General features: G+C 43.6%; 1 long non-coding RNA gene across 1 annotated transcript in view; it reads left to right on the forward strand.

Moving 5' to 3' along the window:
• The window catches only part of LOC143804484 (uncharacterized), a 107,493-nt gene extending 87,246 nt beyond the window's left edge, over positions 1-20,247 (forward strand). Inside the window, exons 2-3 of the long non-coding RNA XR_013221037.1 lie at positions 18,617-18,763; positions 19,899-20,247. This is a non-coding gene — a long non-coding RNA (uncharacterized LOC143804484). The remainder of the gene's footprint in view (positions 1-18,616; positions 18,764-19,898) is intronic.
• The last annotated feature ends 2,635 nt before the right edge of the window (positions 20,248-22,882 follow it).

The raw sequence follows: 22,882 nt of genomic DNA on the forward strand, positions 1-22,882 counted from the left end.
TTTTGCTTTATGTTTGGGATCATTGTCTTGTTGGAAGACAAATCTCCGTCCCAGTCTCAGGTCTTTTGCAGACTCAAACAGGTTTTCTTCAATAATGGTCCTGTATTTGGCTCAATCCATCTTCCTATCAATTTTAATCATCTTCCCAGTCACTGCTAAAGAAAAGCAGGCCCAAACCATGATGCTGCCACCACTATGTTTGACAGTGGGGATGGTGTGTTCAGGGTGCTGACCTGTGTTGCCTTACACCAAACATATCGTTTGGCATTGTTGCCATAAAGTTCGATTTTGGTTTCTTATGATCAGAGCACCTTCTTCCACATGTTTGGTGTGTCTCCCAGGTGGCTTGTTGCAAACTTTAACCCCTTCCTGACCTTTGACACAGCATATGCGTCATGAAAACCAGTGCCAATCCGACCTGTGACGCAGCATATGCGTCATGGCCGGATCGCGTCCCTGCAGGCCGGGTGAAAGGGTTAACTCCAATTTCACCCGACCTACAGGGACAGGGGGAGTGGTGCTACAGCCCAGGGGGGGTGGCTTCACCCCCCCGTGGCTACGATCGCTCTGATTGGCTGTTGAAAGTGAAACAGCCAATCAGAGCAATCTGTAATAATTCACCTGTAAAAATTGGTGAAATATTACAATCCAGCCATGGCCGATGCTGCAATAGCATCGGCCATGGCTGGAGTCCCCAATCTGGCCCCCCCACCGACTGGCGGCGGCGATCTGCAGCCGCCGTTAGTGTTCCCTACCCCTCCGTCCTGTCCTAAGTGCCTTCCTCTCCCCTCCGCCCCTCCCCCATCCTCCCCTCCGCCCCCCCCCCCCCCCCCCCGCTGTCCGATCGCACCCCCCATACTTACCTAGTCCCGGTGTTCCTCCCGGTGTCCTCCGTCTTCTCGCATGGGCGCCGCCATCTTGGAAAATGGCAGGCGCATGCGCAGTGCGCCCGCCGAATCTGCCGGCCGGCAGATTCGTTCCCTGTACATTTTGATCGCTGTGATAAGTTCTATCACAGCGATCAAAATAAAAAAAATAGTAAATAAACCCCCCCTTTATCACCCCCATAGGTAGGGCCAATAATAAAATACAGAAAATATATTTATTTTTGTTTTTCCATTAGGGTTAGGGGTAGGGTTAGGGGTAGGGTTGCACTTGATAGGGTTGCACTTAGGGATAGGGTTGCACTTAGGGATAGGGTTGCACTTAGGGTTGCACTTAGGGCTAGGGTTGCACTTAGGGCTAGGGTTGCACTTAGGGCTAGGGTTGCACTTAGGGTTGCACTTAGGAATAGGGTTGCACTTAGGGATAGGGTTGCACTTAGGGCTAGGGTTGCACTTAGGGCTAGGGTTGCACTTAGGGCTCGGGTTGCACTTAGGGCTCGGGTTGCACTTAGGGTTGCACTTAGGGCTAGGGTTGCACTTAGGGCTAGGGTTGCACTTAGGGCTAGGGTTAGAATTAGGGTTACAATTAGGGTTACAATTAGGGTTACAATTAGGGCTAGGGTTGGAATTAGGGTTAGAATTAGGCTATGTGCACACGGTGCGGATTTGGCTGCGGATCCGCAGCGGATTGGTCGCTGCGGATTCGTAGCAGTTTTCCATCACGTTTACAGTACCACGTAAACCTATGGAAAACCAAATCCGCTGTGCCCATGGTGCAGAAAATACAGCGTGGAAACGCTGCGTTGTATTTTCCGCAGCATGTCAATTCTTTGTGCGGATTCCGCAGCGTCTTACACCTGCTCCATAATAGGAATCCGCAGGTGAAATCCACACAAAAAACACTGGAAATCTGCGGTAAATCCGTAGGTAAAGCGCAGTGCGTTTTACTTGCAGATTTTTAAAAAAAGGTGCCGAAAAATCCGCAAACAAATCCGCAACGTGGGCACATAGCCTTAGGGTTAGGGTTGGAATTAGAGTTAGGGTTGGAATTAGGGTTAAGACTAGGGTTAGGGGTGTGTTGGGGTTAGGGTTGTGGTTAGGGTTGGGGTTAGGGTTAGGGGTGTGTTAGAATTGAGGGGTTTCCACTGTTTAGGCACATCAGGGGGTCTCCAAACGCGACATGGCGCCACCATTGATTCCAGCCAATCTTGCATTGAAAAAGTTAAATGGTGCTATCTCCCTTCCGAGCCCGGACGTGTGCCCAAACAGTGGTTTACCCCCACATATGGGGTACCAGCGTACTCAGGAGAAACTGGACAACAACTATTGGGGTCCAATTTCTCCTGTAACTCTTGGGAAAATAAAAAATTGCGGGCTAAAAAATTATTTTTGAGGAAAGAAAAATGATTTTTTTATTTTCACGGCTCTGCGTTATAAACTTCTGTGAAGCACTTGGGGGTTCAAAGTGCTCACCACACATCTAGATAAGTTCCCTTGGGGGTCTAGTTTCCAAAATGGGGTCACTTGTGGGGAGTTTCCAATGTTTAGGCACACAGGGGCTCTCCAAACGCGACATGGTGTCCGCTAACGATTGGAGCTAATTTTCCATTCAAAAAGTCAAATGGCGCGCCTTTCCTTCCAAGCCTTGCCGTGCGCCCAAACAGTGGTTTACCCCCACATATGAGATATCGGCGCACTCAGGAGAAATTGCCCAACAAATTTTAGGATCCATTTTATCCTGTTGCCTATGTGAAAATGAAAAAAAATGAGGCTAAAAGAATTTTTTTGTGAAAAAAAAGTACTTTTTCATTTTTACGGATCAATTTGTGAAGCACCTGAGGGTTTAAAGTGCTCACTATGCATCTAGATAAGTTCCTCGGGGCGTCTAGTTTCCAAAATGGGGTCAATTGTGGGGGAGCTCCAATGATTAGGCACACAGGGGCTCTCCAAACGCGACATGGTGTCCGCTAACGATGGAGATGATTTTTCATTCAAAAAGTCAAATGGCGCTCCTTCCCTTATGAGCCCTGCCGTGCGCCCAATCAGTGGTTTACCCCCACATATGAGGTATCAGCGTACTCAGGACAAATTGGACAACAACTTTTATGGTCCAGTTTCTCCTTTTACTCTTGGGAAAATAACAAAATTGTTGCTAAAAGATCATTTTTGTGACTAAAAAGTTAAATGTTCATTTTTTCCTTCCGTGTTGCTTCTGCTGCTGTGAAGCACCTGAAGGGTTAATAAACTTCTGGAATGTGGTTTTGAGCACCTTGAGGGGTGCAGTTTTAAGAATGGTGTCACTTTGGGGTATTTTCAGCCATATAGAACCCTGAAACTGACTTCAAATGTGAGGTGGTTCCTAAAAAAAATGGTTTTGTAAATTTTGTTGTAAAAATGAGAAATCACTGGTCAAATTTTAACCCTTATAACATCCAAGCAAAAAAAATGTTGTTTCCAAAATTGTGCTGATGTAAAGTAGACATGTGGGAAATGTTATTTATTAACTATTTTGTGTCACATAACTCTCTGGTTTAACAGAATAAAAATTCAAAATGTGAAAATTGCAAAATTTTCAAAATTTTCGCCAAATTTCCGTTTTTTTTCACAAATAAACGCAGAAATTATCGACCTAAATTTACCACTAACATGAAGCCCAATATGTCATGAAAAAACAATCTAGAATCGCTAGGATCCGTTGAAGCGTTGCTGAGTTATTACCTCATAAAGGGACACTGGTCAGAATTGCAAAAAACGGCCAGGTCATTAAGGCCAAAATAGGCTGGGTCATGAAAGAACGCTTTTTATGGATATCTTTGAGAAATGGCTTTCTTCTTTCCACTCTTTCATAAAGGCCAGATTTGTGCAGTGTACGACTTTTGGAAGTGCATTGAACAACAAGGTGGATTGCTGCTGAGGGGGAAAAAAAATCTCTTTAAGGCTACGTTCACATTTGCGGTCGGCGCCGCAGCGTCGCCGCATGCGTCATGCGCCCCTATATTTAACATGGGGGCGCATGGACATGCGTCGCACTTGCGTTTTGCGCCGCATGCGTCTCTGCGGCGCCCGCGTCCGGGCGCAGAGGACGCAGCAAGTTGCATTTTTGCTGCGTCCAAAATCAATGAAAAAAAGGACGCATGCGGCGCAAAACGCAGCGTTGTGCATGCGTTTTGCTGCGTTTTTGTTTGCGTTGTGCGTTGCGGCGCCGACGCTGCGGCGCACAACGCAAATGTGAACGTAGCCTAACTCTTCTGCTTACCGAGTGTGAACGAACTGAGTGTGACCTGAGCGTAAGTGCGAACGGCGGTAAGTGTGTGACTTGTGATTCAGTGACTTTGGATTCAGGGAGTTTCCAAGGGAGGAATTACTGAATTGCTGCCTGTATTTTATTAATACTTTGCATTTATTTTTTATTTAACTTTTCTGTCTGGTGCAATCCCTATTAGAAAATGTGCTCCACTATTGATAATGCCATCCAGTGCACATCTTGCCACATGTATGCAATCAATGAGCAGCCGGTCGAGGGTGCATACTGCTGTGCGAGATGTGAGCACGTTGAGCATTTGGAAGCCCAGATTCTGGATCTAAATATGCAGCTGGCAACACTGAGATCCATTGACAATATGGAAAGGAGTCTTCTGCTCACTGAGCAGATGCTCAATGGGATAGATGAGGCAGGGGATGGTAGGATGGAGCTGCAGGACAGTGAAGCAGCAAGCTGGGTGACAGTTAGAAGGCCAGGTAGAGGGAAGAGTGCCAGGGAGGCTAGTCCTGATCTGGCACACCCCAATAAGTTTGCTAAGTTGGCAGATGAGGGGGATGCCAGTACAGGGGTAGCACTGCTGCAGCCAGGCATGTCCTCTGAAAGCCGGAGGAGTGGCTGCTACAGTAAGGAGGGAAATAGGAGAGCAGGGCAGGCCAGACAGGTGCTGGTAGTGGGGGACTCAATTATTAGGCGAACAGATAGGGCAATCTGTCACAAAGACAGGGATCATCGAACGGTGTGCTGCCTACCTGGCGCTCGAGTCCGACACATCGCTGATCGGGTGGACAGATTACAGGGAGGGGCTGGTGAGGACCCAGCAGTCATGGTGCACATTGGCACAAATGACAAAGTTAGAGGTAGGTGGAAGGTCCTTAAAGATGGTTTCAGGGAATTAGGCTGCAAGCTGAAAGCAAGGACCTCCAACGTGGTATTTTCCAAAATACTGCCTGTACCACGTGCCATGCCAGAGAGGCAATGGGAGATTAGGGAGGTTAATAAGTGGCTCATGAATTGATGTAGGAAGGAGGGGTTTGGGTTCCTGGAGAACTGGGCCGACTTCTCAGTTGGCTACAGGTTCTACGCTAGGGACGGGCTGCACCTCAATGGGGAAGGTGCAGCTGTGCTGGGGGAGAAAATGGCTAGAAGGTTGGAGGAGTGTTTAAACTAGGGAATTGGAAGCCTCGCCAACAAAATGGACGAATTAGAATTAATGTTGTTGGAGTATAATTATGACATGGTGGGGATATCTGAGACATGGCTGGATGAAAGTCATGACTGGCCTGTTAACTTGCAGGGCTATAGTCTATTCAGAAATGACCGAACTGATAAGCGAGGGGTAGGGGTGTGTCTATATGTAAAATCATCCTTAAAACCCATCCTGCGTGATAATATAGGTGAATCTATTGAAAATGTAAAGTCCCTGAGGGTGGAGATAAGGGGATGGGGAAAAATAATGAATTACTGATAGGGGTTTGTTATAAGTCCCCAAAAATAATGAAAGCAACAGAGAATATCCTCATAAAGTAAATAGATGAAGCTGCGACTCAAGGGGAAGTCATTATTATGGGGGACTTCAACTACCCTGAAATACATTGGGGAACAGAAATCTGCAGTTCCAGCAAAGGTAATCGGTTTTTGACAACTGTGAGAGACAATTACCTTTCACAACTGGTTCAGGACCCAACAAGAAGGGGGGCACTGCTAGACCTAATATTAACCAACAGGCCAGACCGCATATCAAATATAAGGGTTGGGGGTCACTTGGGGAATAGTGATCCCAAAATAATAAGTTTTCATGTATCCTTTAACCACTTTCTGATATTAGACGTACTATCCTGTCGAGGTGGCATGGGCCCGTATGACCACCGATGGGATAGTACGTCTAACGCGATCAGCCGCGCTCACGGGGGGAGAGCGACCGATCGCGGCCGGGTGTCAGCTGACTATCGCAGCCTGTCTGATATCGCGTAGTAACAAACAAACAGGTCAGTATATATGTCGTGATTAGAAGTTACAAAAGAGCCGTCGCAGCATAAGGCGTAACCATGAGACAGATAACATTTACGTAGGTATAATCCAGGACACTAGGTCCAAAAGAGGCAATATAGAAACCACCGGAGACTAGACAGAGGTGGACATGACTTGGGTATGGGTGGACCGAGAACTCGAATTTTAACCCTTTCACAACATGCGCCGTACTATTACGGCGCATGTCGTGTCTCCCCCTTTGATGTGGGCTCCGGTAGTGAGCCCACATCAAAGTCGCGACATGTCAGCTGTTTTGTACAGCTGACATGTGCGCGCAATAGCGGCGGGTGAAATCGCTATTCACCCGCCGCTATTAACCTGTTAAATGCCGCTGTCAAACGCAGACAGCGGCATTTAACCGGTGCTTCCGGCCGGGTGGCCGGAAATGACGTCATCGCCGACCCCTGTCACATGATCAGGGGTCGGCGATGCATCAGGATGGTAACCATAGAGGTCCTTCAGACCTCTATGGTTGCTAATGCCGGCCTGCTGTGAACGCCCCCCTGTGGTTGGCGCTCACAGCACACCTGCATTTCTGCTACATAGCAGCGAACATCAGATCACTGCTATGTAGCAGAGCCGATCGAGTGGTGCCTGCTTCTAGCCTCCCATGGAGGCTATTGAAGCATGGCAAAAGTAAAAAAAAAATGTTTTTAAAAATATGAAAAAAAAATAAAAAAAATATGAAAGTTTAAATCACCCCCCTTTTGCCCCATCCAAAATAAAACAATAAAAAAATCAAATGTACACATATTTGGTATCGCCGCGTTCAGAATCGCCCGATCTATCAATAAAAAAAAGCATTAACCTGATCGCTAAACAGCGTAGCGAGAAAAAAAAAAATCGAAACGCCAGAATTACGTTTTTTTGGTCGCCGCGACATTTCATTAAAATGCAATAACGGGCGATCAAAAGAACGTATCTGCACAAATGTGGTATCATTAAAAATGTCAGTTCGGCACGCAAAAAAATAAGCCCTCACACGACCCCAGATCACGAAAAATGGAGACGCTATGGGTATCAGAAAATGGCGCTTTTTTTTTTTTTTTTTAAGCAAAGTTTTGAATTTTTTTTCACCACTTAGATAAAAAATAACCTAGACATGTTTGGTGTCTATGAACTCGTAATGACCTGGAGAATCATAATATCAGTTTTAGCATTTAGTAAACCTAGCAAAAAAGCCAAACAAAAAACAAGTGTGGGATTGCACTTTTTTTTGCAATTTCACCACACTTGGAATTTTTTTTCCCATTTTCTAGTACAAGACATGGTAAAACCAATGATGACTTTCAAAAGTACAACTCGTCCCGCAAAAAACAAGCCCTCACATGGCCATATTGACGGAAAAATAAAAAAGTTATGGCTCTGGGAAGGAGGGGAGCGAAAAACGAAAACGCAAAAACGAAAAAGGGCCGCGGCATGAAGGGGTTAAACAAGTGTTGTTGCTTTAAGAGGAAGGAGTTTAGATGTTTGTGCCTGGTGTATTAGGCTACTTTCACACTAGCGTCGTGCACTGCACGTCGCTATGCGACGCTAGCTGTGCGCCGCACAACGGGGGCAGCGGATGCAGTTTTCCAACGCATCCGCTGCCCCATTGTGAGGTGCTGGGAGGCGGGGGCGGAGTTCTGGCCGCGCATAATGCTGCAGACGACGCACCAAAAAACGTTACAAACAACGTTTTTTGGTGGCGACGCAACACGACGCAACCGTCGCATGACGGTTACGACGTGTGGCAATGCGTCGCACTGCGTCGCTAATAAAAGTCTATGGAGAAAAAACGCATCCTGCAAGCACTTTTGCAGGATGCGTGTTTTCTGCAAAACGACGCATAGCGACGTGCAGTGCACGACGCTAGTGTGAAAGTAGCCTAACTGTGAGGAGGCTGGGGCTTATATAGGGGAGGCAACTCTAGCTCTCTCTCTTTCCTCACAGGATGGACAGGATGAAACATGTCTTCAGTGTCAGGGCGTATTATACTGGGGTTATCACCTCACATTATAGCTGATAGGAGTACATTCACCTCACACATCATGTATTAGTGTAGTATCTGCTCCTACATCATATATGGGATCAATTTTACCTCAGAAGTTCATGTAGCCGCCATGTTCCCTCATGTGTACCTCCCTGCAGACATGGCTGATATACTACTCCACATTCATCATGCATTAGTGTAGTATCAGTCTTACATCTTATTTGGGAGCAATATTACCTCAGAGATTCATGTAGCTGCCATGTTCCTTCATGGGTCTGTTACAAGTTGTCTCACACTGCAGAGACAGCTCCTGTGTGACCTCCTTACAGACATGGCTGTTGTATCACATTTCTGCTGTATTATACAGAGTCTTCATGAGTTTTGGGTATCTGTATGATAGGTCAGAGCATTGACACATACAGTGTCTGCTATTGTTAGCGTGGAGCTGGGCAGTTACAGGGACTAGTCACTGGTGAGGGGGAGCAGTAACAGGGGATGGTGTATATATACACCGTATATATATGAGGGTAAGAGGCTGCACTTCATGTCTGTGCATTGCATGCTGCCGTGTGCTGATTCCCCCCCCCCTTCCCATTTATGGAGTGTGGTGACCTGTATGTGGCCTCATCTCTGCTACAGTACAGTCTGATGATGCTGGGTGTACAGAGCCAGCATAGCCATGTTACTCTCACTATATATATGTGATATATGAGTAAAGGCTCCATCTCTGCTACAGTACAGTCTGATGATGCTGGGTGTACAGATCCAGTGTAACCAGGTTACTCTCACTATATATATGTGATATATGAGTAAAGGCTCCATCTCTGTGCAGTACAGTCTGATGATGATTGGTGTACAGATCCAGCATAACAGGTTAGGCCAGTCTCACACGTCCAGATAATTCCGGTACCGTAAAAATCGGTACCGGAGTTATCTGTGTCCGTGTGTCCATGTGCTCACGTGGCACATCAGTGTGGCACACGTGCGGCAGCCGTGTGCCGACTGGGTACCACACGGACCGTGCAGGAGACAGCGCTAGAGATAAGCGCTGTCCCCTGCATCTGGTGCTGAAGCCGGAATTCATTCCTTCTTCCCAGCAGCGTTCGCTGGAGAGAAGGAATGAAAAATCATTGTTTTTGGGTTTTTTTTGTGTTTAAAATAAAGATCCTTGTCACCACCCCCCTCCCACCCCCTGTTCGCCCGCCCGCTGGAAATAAAATACTCACCCGGCTCCCTCGATGCTTCGTCTCAGCGCCGCAGCTTCTTCCTGTATGAGCGGTCACGTGGTACCGCACATTACAGTGATGAATATGCGGCTCCACCCCTATGGGAGGTGGAGCCGCATATTCATCACTGTAATGAGCGGCACCACGTGACCGCTCATACAGGACAAGCTGCGACGCTGAGAGGAAGCATCGAGGGAGCTGAACGTATATCCCAACGGTCATCCAGAGAAAGCCGTGAAGGTGTACGTCCTTCTGGATGATCAGAGCAACCGATCACTTGCAAGGTCAGAACTCTTTGATATGTTTAACTTAAAGGGAAATGCCTACCCTTACACCTTAGGTACCTGCAGTGGTGTTACAGAGGTTTCTGGGAGAAGGGCCAGTGGTCTTACAGCGACATCTCTCGAGAACACCGTCGAGATACCGTTACCTACACTGGTCGAGTGCAACCAGATTCCGTCCAATCGAGATGAGATCCCAACGCCAGAGGCTGCTCTTCATCACCAACATCTCAAGAGGATAGCAAACAAGATACCAGCCCTCAACAACAATGCAGATATCCTGATTCTGCTGGGCAGAGACATTCTCCGGCTGCACAAGGTACGTCAGCAAATTAACGGACCACACGATGCACCATTTGCCCAACGCTTAGATCTAGGCTGGGTAATCATAGGCAATGTTTGCATACACAAGATGAAGAGACCTAACAACATCTCCTCTTACAAGACACACATCTTGTCAAATGGTCGCAGCACCCATTTCCAACCATGCCCACATCACTACTGGGTGAAGGAGAAAGTGAGCAACACCAACTGGCAACAGGAATCCTTCAACAACATGAACACGCACCAGCCCTGGGATGAAAACCTCGGGTCATCAGTGTTCGTTTCCACAAGTAATGACAACAAGTTGGCACCCACAAGGGAAGATAAAGAATTCATAAAGGTTATGGATAAAGAATTTGTTCAAGATGACTCCAACAGTTGGGTAGCTCCTTTACCCTTTTGTTTCCCAAGATCGAGGTTGCCGAACAACCTGCAGCAAGCAACTGCGAGGTTCTCATCCTTAAAGCGTACCCTAAAAAGGAAACCAGAGATGGAGAAGCATTTCATTGACTTTATGCAGAACATCTTTGACAGAAATCATGCTGAACCTGCGCCACCACTGAGGGAGGGAGAAGAATGTTGGTATCTTCCATCCTTTGGTGTCTATCACCCTCGCAAGCCTAATCAGATCAGAGTGGTGTTTGACTCCAGCGCTCAGTTTGAAGGCCTCTCTCTCAATAACCTGCTCCTAACTGGGCCCAACCTGAACAACAGCCTCCTTGGAGTATTGATCCGCTTCAGACAAGAACCTGTTGCCATAATGGCCGACATTCAGCAGATGTTTCATTGAAAGAAGAGAACAGAAACTATCTTAGGTTCCTATGGCACAAAGACAACAATGTCAACAATCAGGTCATAGACTACCGGATGAAGGTCCATGTCTTCGGCAACAGTCCCTCACCTGCTGTGGCGATCTATGGACTGAGACGGACAGCCCAGGAAGGTGAGAGAGAGTACGGATCCGATGCTCGGCAATTTGTAGAGAAGAACTTCTACGTGGACGATGGGCTCAAGACTGCGGCGCAAACTTTGTAGGAGCCTGCAAGGAACTGCAGTTTGACAACTTCTTGTCCGACAATGGATGCACTTGGGTATTCAATCCTCCACACTCTTCACACATGGGTGGATCTTGGGAACGCATGATTGGAGTTGCACGTAGGATCCTTGACTCCATGTTGCTGGACCATAAACTTCCCCTTACTCATGAAGTTCTGGTCACTTTCCTCGCAGAAGTGTCAGCCATAATAAATGCTAGACCTTTGGTTCCAGTGTCATCCGACCCCGATGCTCCAACGATCCTTACTCCAGCTACACTTCTTACACAGAAGACTGGAGCTGCTACAGTTCCGCCTGGGAATTTTGATAACAAGGACATTTACAAACGTCAGTGGAAGCAAGTACAACATCTGGCTAACGTGTTTTGGCATCGTTGGAAGACTGAATATTTGCACTTGCTTCAAAACCGTCACAAATGGCAGACGCCCAGTCCCAATCTCCAAGAAGGAGACCTTGTTCTTTTAAAGGACAAAGAGGCTCATCGTAATAACTGGCCAATGGGACTTATCACCAAGGTCCTACCCAGTGAGGATGGAAAGACTCGTAAGGTAGAAGTTAAGGTGACAAAAGGGGGCTCTACCCGAACCTTCTTCTGCCCGGTGACTGAACTCGTGCTGCTTCTACTAAAGGAAGACATCACATGAACTGAACATGCTCCCGACGTTGCTCACGGCGGGGAGCATTCCTCCTCGTTCCCTAGTTTTATTGGATATTGACATTTTCCATTGGATTGAACTGTTAATATTCCCTTTGGATTCTGGGTTGGTGGAAAAGTTGCATGTTTGCGGCTTCCCCAATCTGAAGATGGGTTTTATATACTTGGACTTATCTTTCGCTGTGATCTACGGGTCGACGACAACGAGTTTGACTTAAAAATGTTTGATGTTTATTATTGCATGCATGTTTTCTTTCCTCTTGCCTTTTCAGGTTCGAACGACTTCGAAGAATTGCGGACATCGTGAAATCCAAGGATTTCAGACGGGGAGTGTCATGTCTCACGACTTGAGAAATCATTTAATATTTGCATTGCTTGTGTTCAATCCTTTTTTCTAGGCAGAAGTTTGCCTTTCTCTGTATTTTGTCCCAACTCTCTCCCTGTAGTCTTGTGATGTATGTTTGTTCTCGCCCTTATTCTCCATTTTGTCATCATTCCTCCATCTGTATGCATCTTACTGCATGTCCTCTGTTGAATATTCCTTTTTACCTGCTACTTTCATCATAATACAAGAATTTCAGTTAAAGCAACCCTCTTTTCCTGGAGTCTTCTTACATGAGATCGTGGCTGAGTTAAGCTGTCTGATTAAATCGGTATGAACGTGAGTACAGGTGAATACGGAAGCGCCTAAAAGTAGAGGTCTATCCAAGCACTACTACGTTCTACATATCCATGAGTCAGAATAACACGTACCGGAGCCACTGACGTGTGAAACCGGCCTTTCTCTCACTATACTGTATATATATGTGATATATGAGTTAGGCTATGTGCACACGTTGCAGATTTGCCTGCAGATTTTTCTGCACTAAAATACTCAGCTCTTGGCAGAAAACGCAGGTGCGTTTTTGGTGCGGTTTTCTATGCAGATTGTCAGTGTTTTTGACCTAAATAAAGCTTTTGAAACTTGACAAACTTCAGTAACAAAAAAAAAATGATGTAATTTCCTTGTCCAACCCCTTCTTCTTTCATCCTCCATTTTGTGCAAACATAAAAATGAGTGGAAGTAACCAAAGCATGCCGCAGATACAGCTCCGTAGGCCGCACCAGATACTTATGCTGGGGTTGCTGCTACAAATCTTGAATAATCATAGACAGCAGGTAAGCCGAAGTGCATTTTTTTTTGTTTTTTTTAGCGCTTAACATATTCCGCAGCGCTTTACCGACATTTTTTTTTTTTTAATTATTTTTCACAGTGTTGTGTTATAAAAAATATATATATTTGTTTTTATTTTAGAGGCAGCAGCAGCAGGAGAGAAAACATTTACGGAAAAGACTCTGGGTGCACTCACTTGTCGCCGAACGTGCACAAAAGGGCCACTTTTATGTCCTTTACAATGATTTGAGGAAGTAAGTTGAAATACATGAGTAGTAGAGCGTCGGGTGGTTTCGTCAAACTCAATTTGACAGGTGGACACGCCCCTATCAGAGTGTATCAAAGTGTGTAACCCCACCCCTCCCCTGTCTTCTGACAGCAGCTGTGTGACTGCTCCCCTCCCTTTTTATATAGTTTAATATTATTATCACTGTATTTGATACAGTGTTTATTATCCCAGTAGTTGTTTTATATTAGATTAATGTGCGGTATTAGAGTTTACCCTTGTTTGATAAGCCTGTGATAGGGAGAATGAGCCTGTGTTTCTACTATCACAGTGTTTAATATTGTTAATACAGTGTTTATTATCCCCGTAATACACAATAACTGTTTATATCTCATTTATATGTGTTTTATAATGGGCACATTATGTATGTGGCCATATTACAACACCCGCAAGTATGAAGCGTGGTGTTTTATACGTATATAAAAAAGCAAAGACCCAGTATTGTTATTCTCATTTATATGTGATTTATAGTGGGGACATTATGTATGCGGCCATATTACAACACCCGCAAGTATGCAGCGTGGTGTTTTATACGTTTATAAAAAAGCAAAAGACACGGTATTGTAAAAATGAAAAAGATTTTATTGTAAAATAAACACATCTCAAAGACATTTCAATGCTGCATCGTACAAAATAAATAGCACGCTGATTATACAGCAGTACACTTCTTACAAAATAAATAGCATCGTTTGAATATACATCATTACACTTCTTACAAAATAATATGGTGTTACAAGTCATGCACGTCATATTTATCCAGTACATTCTTTACATCGTGAGCCACATGGTTTGTAGCATCGGTAGAGACCTTTTTCTAGGCAGCAGAGTTCCACGTGTGGTACCTAATGACGGGGAATGTAAAGATTGGATTGTACGCGGCGTCGGAGCTAGCTTCTGCGGCGTAGATGCAGAGTATGCCTCGCTGCTGGAAATTTTTAATCCGTCTAAAAGCTCCCTAGTAGTGGGGTTACCAACAACTGTAGACGGTATATTTAGCTCGGCCATAGCCTGCATAAATGCTTCCCAACCCGGCGGTAAATTTCTGCCAGTCAGAGCATGACTCTGCGTAGTACTACGTACCAAATCCAGTAAGTTAGACCCCGGTATTACGGATCCTTGGAAAATAAATTCAGCTTTATTATTCCAGTCTGTAACATTTTTATTCTGTAGTAACCTGTTTAGTAAAAACTCAGCATTCTTTTTATATCTTTGGCTTATGTGGCTGACAATTTCAGCGATCTCTTGATTTTTATCAGAGTCGGTATTTGACAATTGTTGCTGACCAGGATCAGGAGTGCTAATGAGATTTAAAGCCGTTACTTCTTTTGAGCTGTGCCGCGTATGCACCAAGTATCGTTGTAGCACGGTGCTATACATTTTAATTTTCACATCATCGGGAATGTCACGACGTTGTAAAATGTCGCTAATTTCGCCATCAAGGCGCTGAATAACGCTGTCGCGTATGTTAACTGTAGCGGCTGGTCTTAGTTTGTCTAGCTCCTGTTTGGGGACTAGATACATTTTCTACGGGTACAAACTCAACACCGGTAAAACCGTCTTAAAAGTGAAGGGGATAACACTAAATGTTGGTAACTCTCAATCTATTAATTTCAACAGTCTAAAAGATCTAGTTCTGGACTACCCGAGCAATTCTGACACAGATACACAGAAACGTATTGTCGTACAACAGCCGTCCATTGTAAGAAATAAAAAGTACGTTTATACAAAGCGTCGGCTAATTGACGGTTTCACCACCCTGCCTTTTGGGTATTAGCAGAGTATTGTGGTGATGGATACACGCCTGCAACACCCATTCTCATGCATTCTAGCAAGGCCGTCTAATTCTGGAAAGAGCTATTTTGTAAAACAGCTGCTGTATAATATTGAAACTAATTTTTCTCAGAAACTGATAATATTGTTTGGTTTTATTCGTGTTGGCAGAAACTATATGATGAAATCCCTATCTCTTTTCCCCACGCCAGATTTGTGGAGGGTCTGCCGAATACATTCGTAGATGACGAATTATTCCTGCTGGAGAAGGTGAATTTGGCTATTGTTGATGATCTCATGGAGAGTGCTAGTGAAAATTGTGAGATAGAAAAAGCCTTTACCAAGTATGGTTTTGCAATCCCTATAATAACAAGTCTACTCGCAGGAAGATAATGGAGCATACAGAGAAAATGTATCTAGTCCCCAAACAGGAGCTAGACAAACTAAGGCCAGCCGCTACAGTTAACATACGCGACAGCGTTATTCAGCGCCTTGATGGCGAAATTAGCGACATTTTACAACGTCGTGACATTCCCGATGATGTGAAAATTAAAATGTATAGCACCGTGCTACAACGATACTTGGTGCATACGCGGCACAGCTCAAAAGAAGTAACGGCTTTAAATCTCGTTAGCACTCCTGATCCTGGTCAGCAACAATTGTCAAATACCGACTCTGATAAAAATCAAGAGATCGCTGAAATTGTCAGCCACATAAGCCAAAGATATAAAAAGAATGCTGAGTTTTTACTAAACAGGTTACTACGGAATAAAAATGTTACAGACTGGAATAATAAAGCTGAATTTATTTTCCAAGGATCCGTAATACCGGGGTCTAACTTACTGGATTTGGTACGTAGTACTACGCAGAGTCATGCTCTGACCGGCAGAAATTTACTGCCGGGTTGGGAAGCATTTATGCAGGCTATGGCCGAGCTAAATATACCGTCTACAGTTGTTGGTAACCCCACTACTAGGAAGCTTTTAGACGGATTAAAAATTTCCAGCAGCGAGGCACACTCTGCATCTACGCCGCAGAAGCTAGCTCCAACACCGCGTACAATCCAATCTTTACATTCCCCGTCATTAGGTACCACACGTGGAACTCTGCTGCCTAAAAAAAGGTCTCTACTGATGCTACAAACCATGTGGCTCACGATGTAAAGAATGTACTGGATAAATATGACGTGCATGACTTGTAACACCATATTATTTTGTAAGAAGTGTAATGATGTATATTCAAACGATGCTATTTATTTTGTAAGAAGTGTACTGCTGTATAATCAGCGTGCTATTTATTTTGTACGATGCAGCATTGAAATGTCTTTGAGATGTGTTTATTTTACAATAAAATCTTTTTCATTTTTACAATACCGTGTCTTTTGCTTTTTTATAAACGTATAAAACACCACCGTATGAAAAACTGATAAATGACTGTCCAACACCTGACATTATCGCTGAGCTATATGATTTGAAATCAGATCAAACTAAAATCTTTCTGTGACACGTATGAAAAACTGATAAATGACTGTCCAACACCTGACATTATCGCTGAACTATATGATTTTAAATCAGATCAAACTAAAATCTTTCTGTAATACGTATGAAAAACTGATAAATGACTGTCCAACACCTGACATTATCGCTGAACTATATGATTTTAAATCAGATCAAGCTAAAATCTTTCTGTGGTACGTATGAAAAACTGATAAATGCCTGCCCAATTAACTAATAATTATACATAATACGTCCGTAAATCAGTCTGCTGTGTTATAAAGCTCATAAAATGAGAATCACAGTATGAAATAATGATGCATAAACACAGAATATACATATGTCCGCAAACTCGCACAGATCAAGCTAAAATCTTTCTGTGATATGTATGAAAAACTGATAAATGTCTGTCCAACACCTGACATTATCGCTGAACTATATGCGATTTTAATTAATTATCTGCTGGTCAAATAAATATTATTGGGACTATAGGTTTATGAAAATGTCAATGAAAGAGAATAAATATTGTTGGTACACTTTTGATATTATTATCAATTTGTTGGAAACGTATCAGTAATCAATTTAATACATTTTGATTCACTATGATTTTGGTGTAATGTCTATTTAACACGCTTTATGCGATTTTAATTAATTATCTGCTGGTCAAATAAATATTATTGGGACTATAGGTTTATGAAAATGTCAATAAAAGAGAATAAATATTGTTGGTACACTTTTGATATTATTATCAATTTGTTGGAAACGTATCAGTAATCAATTTAATACATTTTGATTCACTATGATTTTGGTGTAATGTCTATTTAACACGCTTTATGCGATTTTAATTAATTATCTGCTGGTCAAATAAATATTATTGGGACTATAGGTTTATGAAAATGTCAATAAAAGAGAATAAATATTGTTGGTACACTTTTGATATTATTATCAATTTGTTGGAAACGTATCAGTAATCAATTTAATACATTTTGATTCACTATGATTTTGGTGTAATGTCTATTTAACACGCTTTATGCGATTTTAATTAATTATCTGCTGGTCAAATAAATATTATTGGGACTATAGGTTTATGAAAATGTCAATAAAAGAGAATAAATATTGTTGGTACACTTTTGATATTATTATCAATTTGTTGGAAACGTATCAGTAATCAATTTAATACATTTTGATTCACTATGATTTTGGTGTAATGTCTATTTAACACGCTTTATGCGATTTTAATTAATTATCTGCTGGTCAAATAAATATTATTGGGCCTATAGGTTTATGAAAATGTCAATAAAAGAGAATAAATATTGTTGGTACACTTTTGATATTATTATCAATTTGTTGGAAGAGTAACAGTAATCAATTTAATACATTTTGCTGACACTTTGATAACAATTTATTATCAAATGGGCAGTCTGCAGCTTACAGCGATACTGAAGTCCGATAATTATACAGACTCTAAATCTCTGATAAAGCTTTCTGTGTTTTGATCAGCTGTCTGGATTCTCAAAAAGGGAGAGGGGGTCAGGCACACAGCTGCTGACAGCAGCCATGATATGTCATGTGAAACTCACGATTCTAAAACACACAATGCCCTTATTCTCAAAACAGCTATATGAGCATATGTCTGTCATGTGAAACTCACGTTTCTAAGACACACAATGCCCTTATTCTCAAAACAGCTACATATGAGCATCTAATACTAATCTAAGACACAAATGACATGGCATGTGATTCTTGCAGGATTCCTGAATCTTGTGTAAAATGCTGCTTGCAGACATAGCCCAATATCACGGGGCTCTTACATTGCGTATTACTGGGATAATAAACACTGTATTAACAATATTAAACACTGTGATAGGGAGAATGAGCCTGTGTTTCTACTATCACAGGCTTATCAAACAAGGGTAAACTTTAATACAGCACATTAATCTAATATAAAACAACTACTGGGATAATAAACACTGTATCAAATACAGTGATAATAATATTAAACTATATAGAAAGGGAGGGGGAGCAGTCACACAGCTGCTGTCAGAAGACAGGGGAGGGGTGGGGTTACACACTTTGATACACTCTGATAGGGGCGTGTCCACCTGTCAAATTGAGTTTGACGAAACCACCCGACGCTCTACTACTTACATGAAAAGACAAATTAATGTTTTCCCACAAATGTTATGATATGCTACGTAACCATTTTTTTTCTTTTTACATTTTCAGATACCCGGAAAAGTTCATATCATTCTGCCGTCTACCCATCCCGGCGTTTGACTGACTTATGGAAATACTTTTCCCCCATCTCACACTGCAAGACACAGTGATGAGGAAGGCCATCTCTGCTGAGGAAAGGCTGCTCATCACCTTGCGGTAAGTAACTAATTTTTGGGTTGAATGTCATTAGGGCTCTTTTACATGTCAGTGTGTCCGGTATGTGTGATGAAAGTTTTCACATGTCCCAGAGACACTGACAAACTTAGACACACTCATCTATGCACATGTCAGCGCGTTTTCGTCTGCCGTATGACTGCGGGCAAAACATGCTGACATGCCCTTTTTTTCCATTTGCATGTTCAACAAAGTGTCCCGCACACGTGCACATGGAGAACACACATTGATGTCCTCTGTGTGACACGCATTGCACTGGTGAAGAAGTGCTACAGGAAGCGCTGTTCCCTGGCGGCAGGTGATGAAGATGCTGTCAGCATTCTTCCATGCTCTGCATGATTTCAGCGCCATCAGGGAAGAATGGGATTTGTCTTCATCACCTGGCGCCGCTAACTGCGCTTACTGTATTGCTTTGATCCCTGCTAGCCATCCGTGTGGGAAGGGTTCATCAGCACATGGGCCGCACACACACAATGGACATGGATATCTCTGGTACTGTGTTTTACAGTACCGGATATATCATGTTTAAAACACACCAGGAAACTGTAACCATTTTTGCTTGCTAGCACATGTGCCCACTGTACTTTCCGCCTTATCTACAGCATTCTATAATTAAGGCCCTGGGTCAGTGGAGATAGATCATACCCGTGTGTGGGGTGCTATCGGGTAATGTTATCCCATCTTGCTGTGTCCAGGTCGTGCGCCTCCCTTCTTGCGATACCACTCTTCTGCGCAGACGTACTTTATTGTCCTGATGAGGATAGAGCAAAGTGCGCAGATGTGCATGCGCTGGGCCTCTCGCCTTTCCTTGCCTTCGCTCACTGCAGGACTTACTGCTGCCCTCAACAGGCCGGATTAGTGCGTTGAAGCAAGCAGGAGGGCGGCGTCATTGGCTAAACATTGGAGTGGCTGGACACGGACCTGCAAGTCCCTTCTGATGTGACTGGCGGTTTATTTATTGATACCCTTTGTGTTGTGCCGGGTTGCAAAGGGCAGCATTATAGAATGCTTTAGATAAAACATGAAGCTGGACGCATATTATAGCGCCCATAACTGCTGACATGTTTCATTGTATTTTTGTGTGACATTTCTAATATTCATTTTTGTTTCTTTGCAGATTTTTGGCCACAGGAGAGAGTTATACATCCCTGCACCTCCAATTTAGGGTTGGTAAATCCACCATCTCTAAAATTGTGAGGTGCACATGTACCGTCATCTGGCAGGAGTTGCAGCCCATAGTGATGCCTTCCCCAACCGAGGAGACTTGGCTGCAGGTTGCAGCAGGCTTTCAGTCTGTGGCCAATTTCCCAAACTGCATAGGTGCAGTCGATGGTAAACATGTAAGGATTCAGCAGCCACCACGATCAGGATCACGCTTCTTTAATTATAAGAAGTATTTTTCAGTGGTCCTGATGGCGGTGGCTGATGCCCATTACAAATTTGTTTGCCATTGATGTTGGTGCCTATGGTAGTACTGGGGATTCTCGGGTGTTGCGAACGTCACAGATTGAGATGCAAATTCTTCAAGATGGCGGAACGCTCCCAGCCCCAAGACCTTTGCCGGGTTCCACACATCCAGTACCCTTTGTGATGGTATCGGATGAGGAGTTTCCCTTAACGACAACCCTGCTGCGCCCATACCCACGAAGGGGACTGAATGCCTGGCGAAGGATTTTTGATTATCGGCTGAGTCGTGCACGCAGAAATGTGGAATGCACCTTTGGGATCATGACTAGTCAGTGGAGGATCTTTCACACACCCATCCAGCTGGATACTGACACCGTTGACACTGTGATTAAGGCATGCTGTGTACTCCACAACTACGCTCGTGAGTACAACACTGATGTAGATGTGGAGTACCAGCAGCCAGTATTTAATCCAGTGGTCAACGTGGGTCTGGGAAGGCCCTCCAACTCGGGTGTGCGTGTGAGAGAATCCTTCACTGACTACTTTATGAGTCCAGAAGGTGCCGTGCACTGGCAATACTCCAGTGCTGGTGTTGGGCAGCCTGAGCAGCAGAGAAGGATGGAAGAACATTGACCGACCAATAAAAGATGGCAAGATCTATACCAAAAGCTAGAAGAAGTCAAGATCCCTATTAATCAAATTCAAAATCGATATTCAATTTTGTTTATTGTTATTTTTTTGGGGAACAAAAAAATTAATTTTTATTTCTGGTTAATAAAAAAAATTAATTGTTACTTTCATGTGGTTATTTTTCAATCAAATAAGTGTTGTTTGTAAAACATTTTTAATGATTGATTCTTCTCCATCCCATAGTCCAGCGCCCATATACCCATCACACTATCTCCATCCCATAGTCCAGCGCCCATATACCCATGACACTACCTCCATCCCATATTCCAGCGCCCATATACCCATGACACTGTCCAACATAGAGGCCTTGTCCGCTAAGTACGTTAAGTATATTAAAATCAGAGATGACATTTTATCAACATTAATTTATTTAACAAACAAATAAATTTTGACAAACAGTTGTCAATATTTTTTCAATATGAAAAACAGAATTGGGCAGCAACGTGCCCTGTGAAACTATAAATTTTTGGAAAAACAATTACATCTTAATGCAAGTAGGTGTATTCCTGCGAATACCCATAGGAGCTAGTTGGGTCTGTGCAGAAATTTTGAGTTGGAGATGGTCCCAGGCGTGTGTTTCCTCCTTCCGAAAAATGTATGGCCGGTTGGTTGTAGGAAGGCGCTCTAGCTTGAGGTTCCCTGGGTTTCGGTCGTGGCCAAAAGAGTCCAAAAACCCCCGTCAAAACATCCTCATAAGACTGAATTGGAGCAGGGTCCTCCAAAGCGGTGAGGGACGTTTGGCACATAGACATAAAGAGAGACTGCCTATTCGGTGGCAGTGAGCGAGCCTTTCGTGCAATGGTCAAAGCAAAAAAATCACAATGGTCCTCCGTTGAGGATTTTTTAAGTAAATCTAGTGTGTCATTAGTAGTGTTGAGCGATACCTTCCGGTATCGGAAAGTATCGGTATCGGATTGGATCGGCCGATATCGGCAAAATATTGGATCTCGCCGATACCGATACCCGATACCAATGCAAGTCAATGGGACGAAAATATCGGAATTAAAATAAAGCCTTTCTTTCCTTGTAGGTTCATTCTACGTGAAGGAAAACAACTAAGAATAATGTAGGATGTATTGGGGGAGGTGGCGGAGACATTAAAGGCATAGAGGTTTAGCCCAATCAAATAGAATAGCAGGAATTTTATTAAATTTTTTTTAAAGACGTTCAGATTTACCAAGATATTGACTGTTAAGATTTTTTTTATTTTGTCAGATATTGATGTTTCACTACTTCCACGCCCTTCACCTTTTTTTTTTACTTCTCCCACACTTTCTTCTTCATCATCCTCAGCAGCAGCATCTTTGACATCAACTTCTTCTTCACCTTATTCATCTTCTTCATCTTTTTCCATTTTTTTTTTTTGTTACATTCTTCATATTCTTTTTATTCAACTATTATTCTTCTTCATATTCTACTTCTTCATCATATTCTTATTTGTGACAGGCATTCCTGAAGTTGTTATCTATAAAAGTTTGAAGATTACACCTTCCGTTCTGCCTGTCACAAAAGAGTTACAACAGGATTTGTCCGCGTTCAGTTTGGCCTGCAGCAGCAGGCTTTATCCAGGGGCACCACGAGGAGGAACGGACTCACCCCCATACACTGCTTAGTCTTCTTCTGCTTATAATTTAGATAATATCTTTTGCTCTGATGTTTAGTGTTATGCTTAATGTTCTTCTGCTCTTTCTGCTCTTTGTTCTGCAGCCTCTTGTTCTTCTGCTTCTCGGTCTTCCATGTCTTCGTCTCCAGGGTCGTCGTCTCCGGGGTCATGGTCGTCATCGGGGTGGTCTTCAGGGTCATCGTCTCCAGGGTCGTCGTCATCTCAGTGGTTGTCGTCTCTGGTGTCGTCGTCATCTTAGGGGTGGTCTTCCGGGTCGTCGTCTTTAGGGTCTTGAACTTGGAAATGTAGCAGAAGGTACAAGAAGGCTGAAAAAATGCCGAGAACCAGCTGATGGAACTGGAACTCGGATGGCTACCCAAAGGTCCAAGAGCCAATGGAAC

The sequence above is a fragment of the Ranitomeya variabilis genome, chromosome 1, assembly GCF_051348905.1.
Source record: "Ranitomeya variabilis isolate aRanVar5 chromosome 1, aRanVar5.hap1, whole genome shotgun sequence".
In the NCBI taxonomy this organism is placed as follows: Eukaryota; Metazoa; Chordata; class Amphibia; order Anura; family Dendrobatidae; genus Ranitomeya; species Ranitomeya variabilis.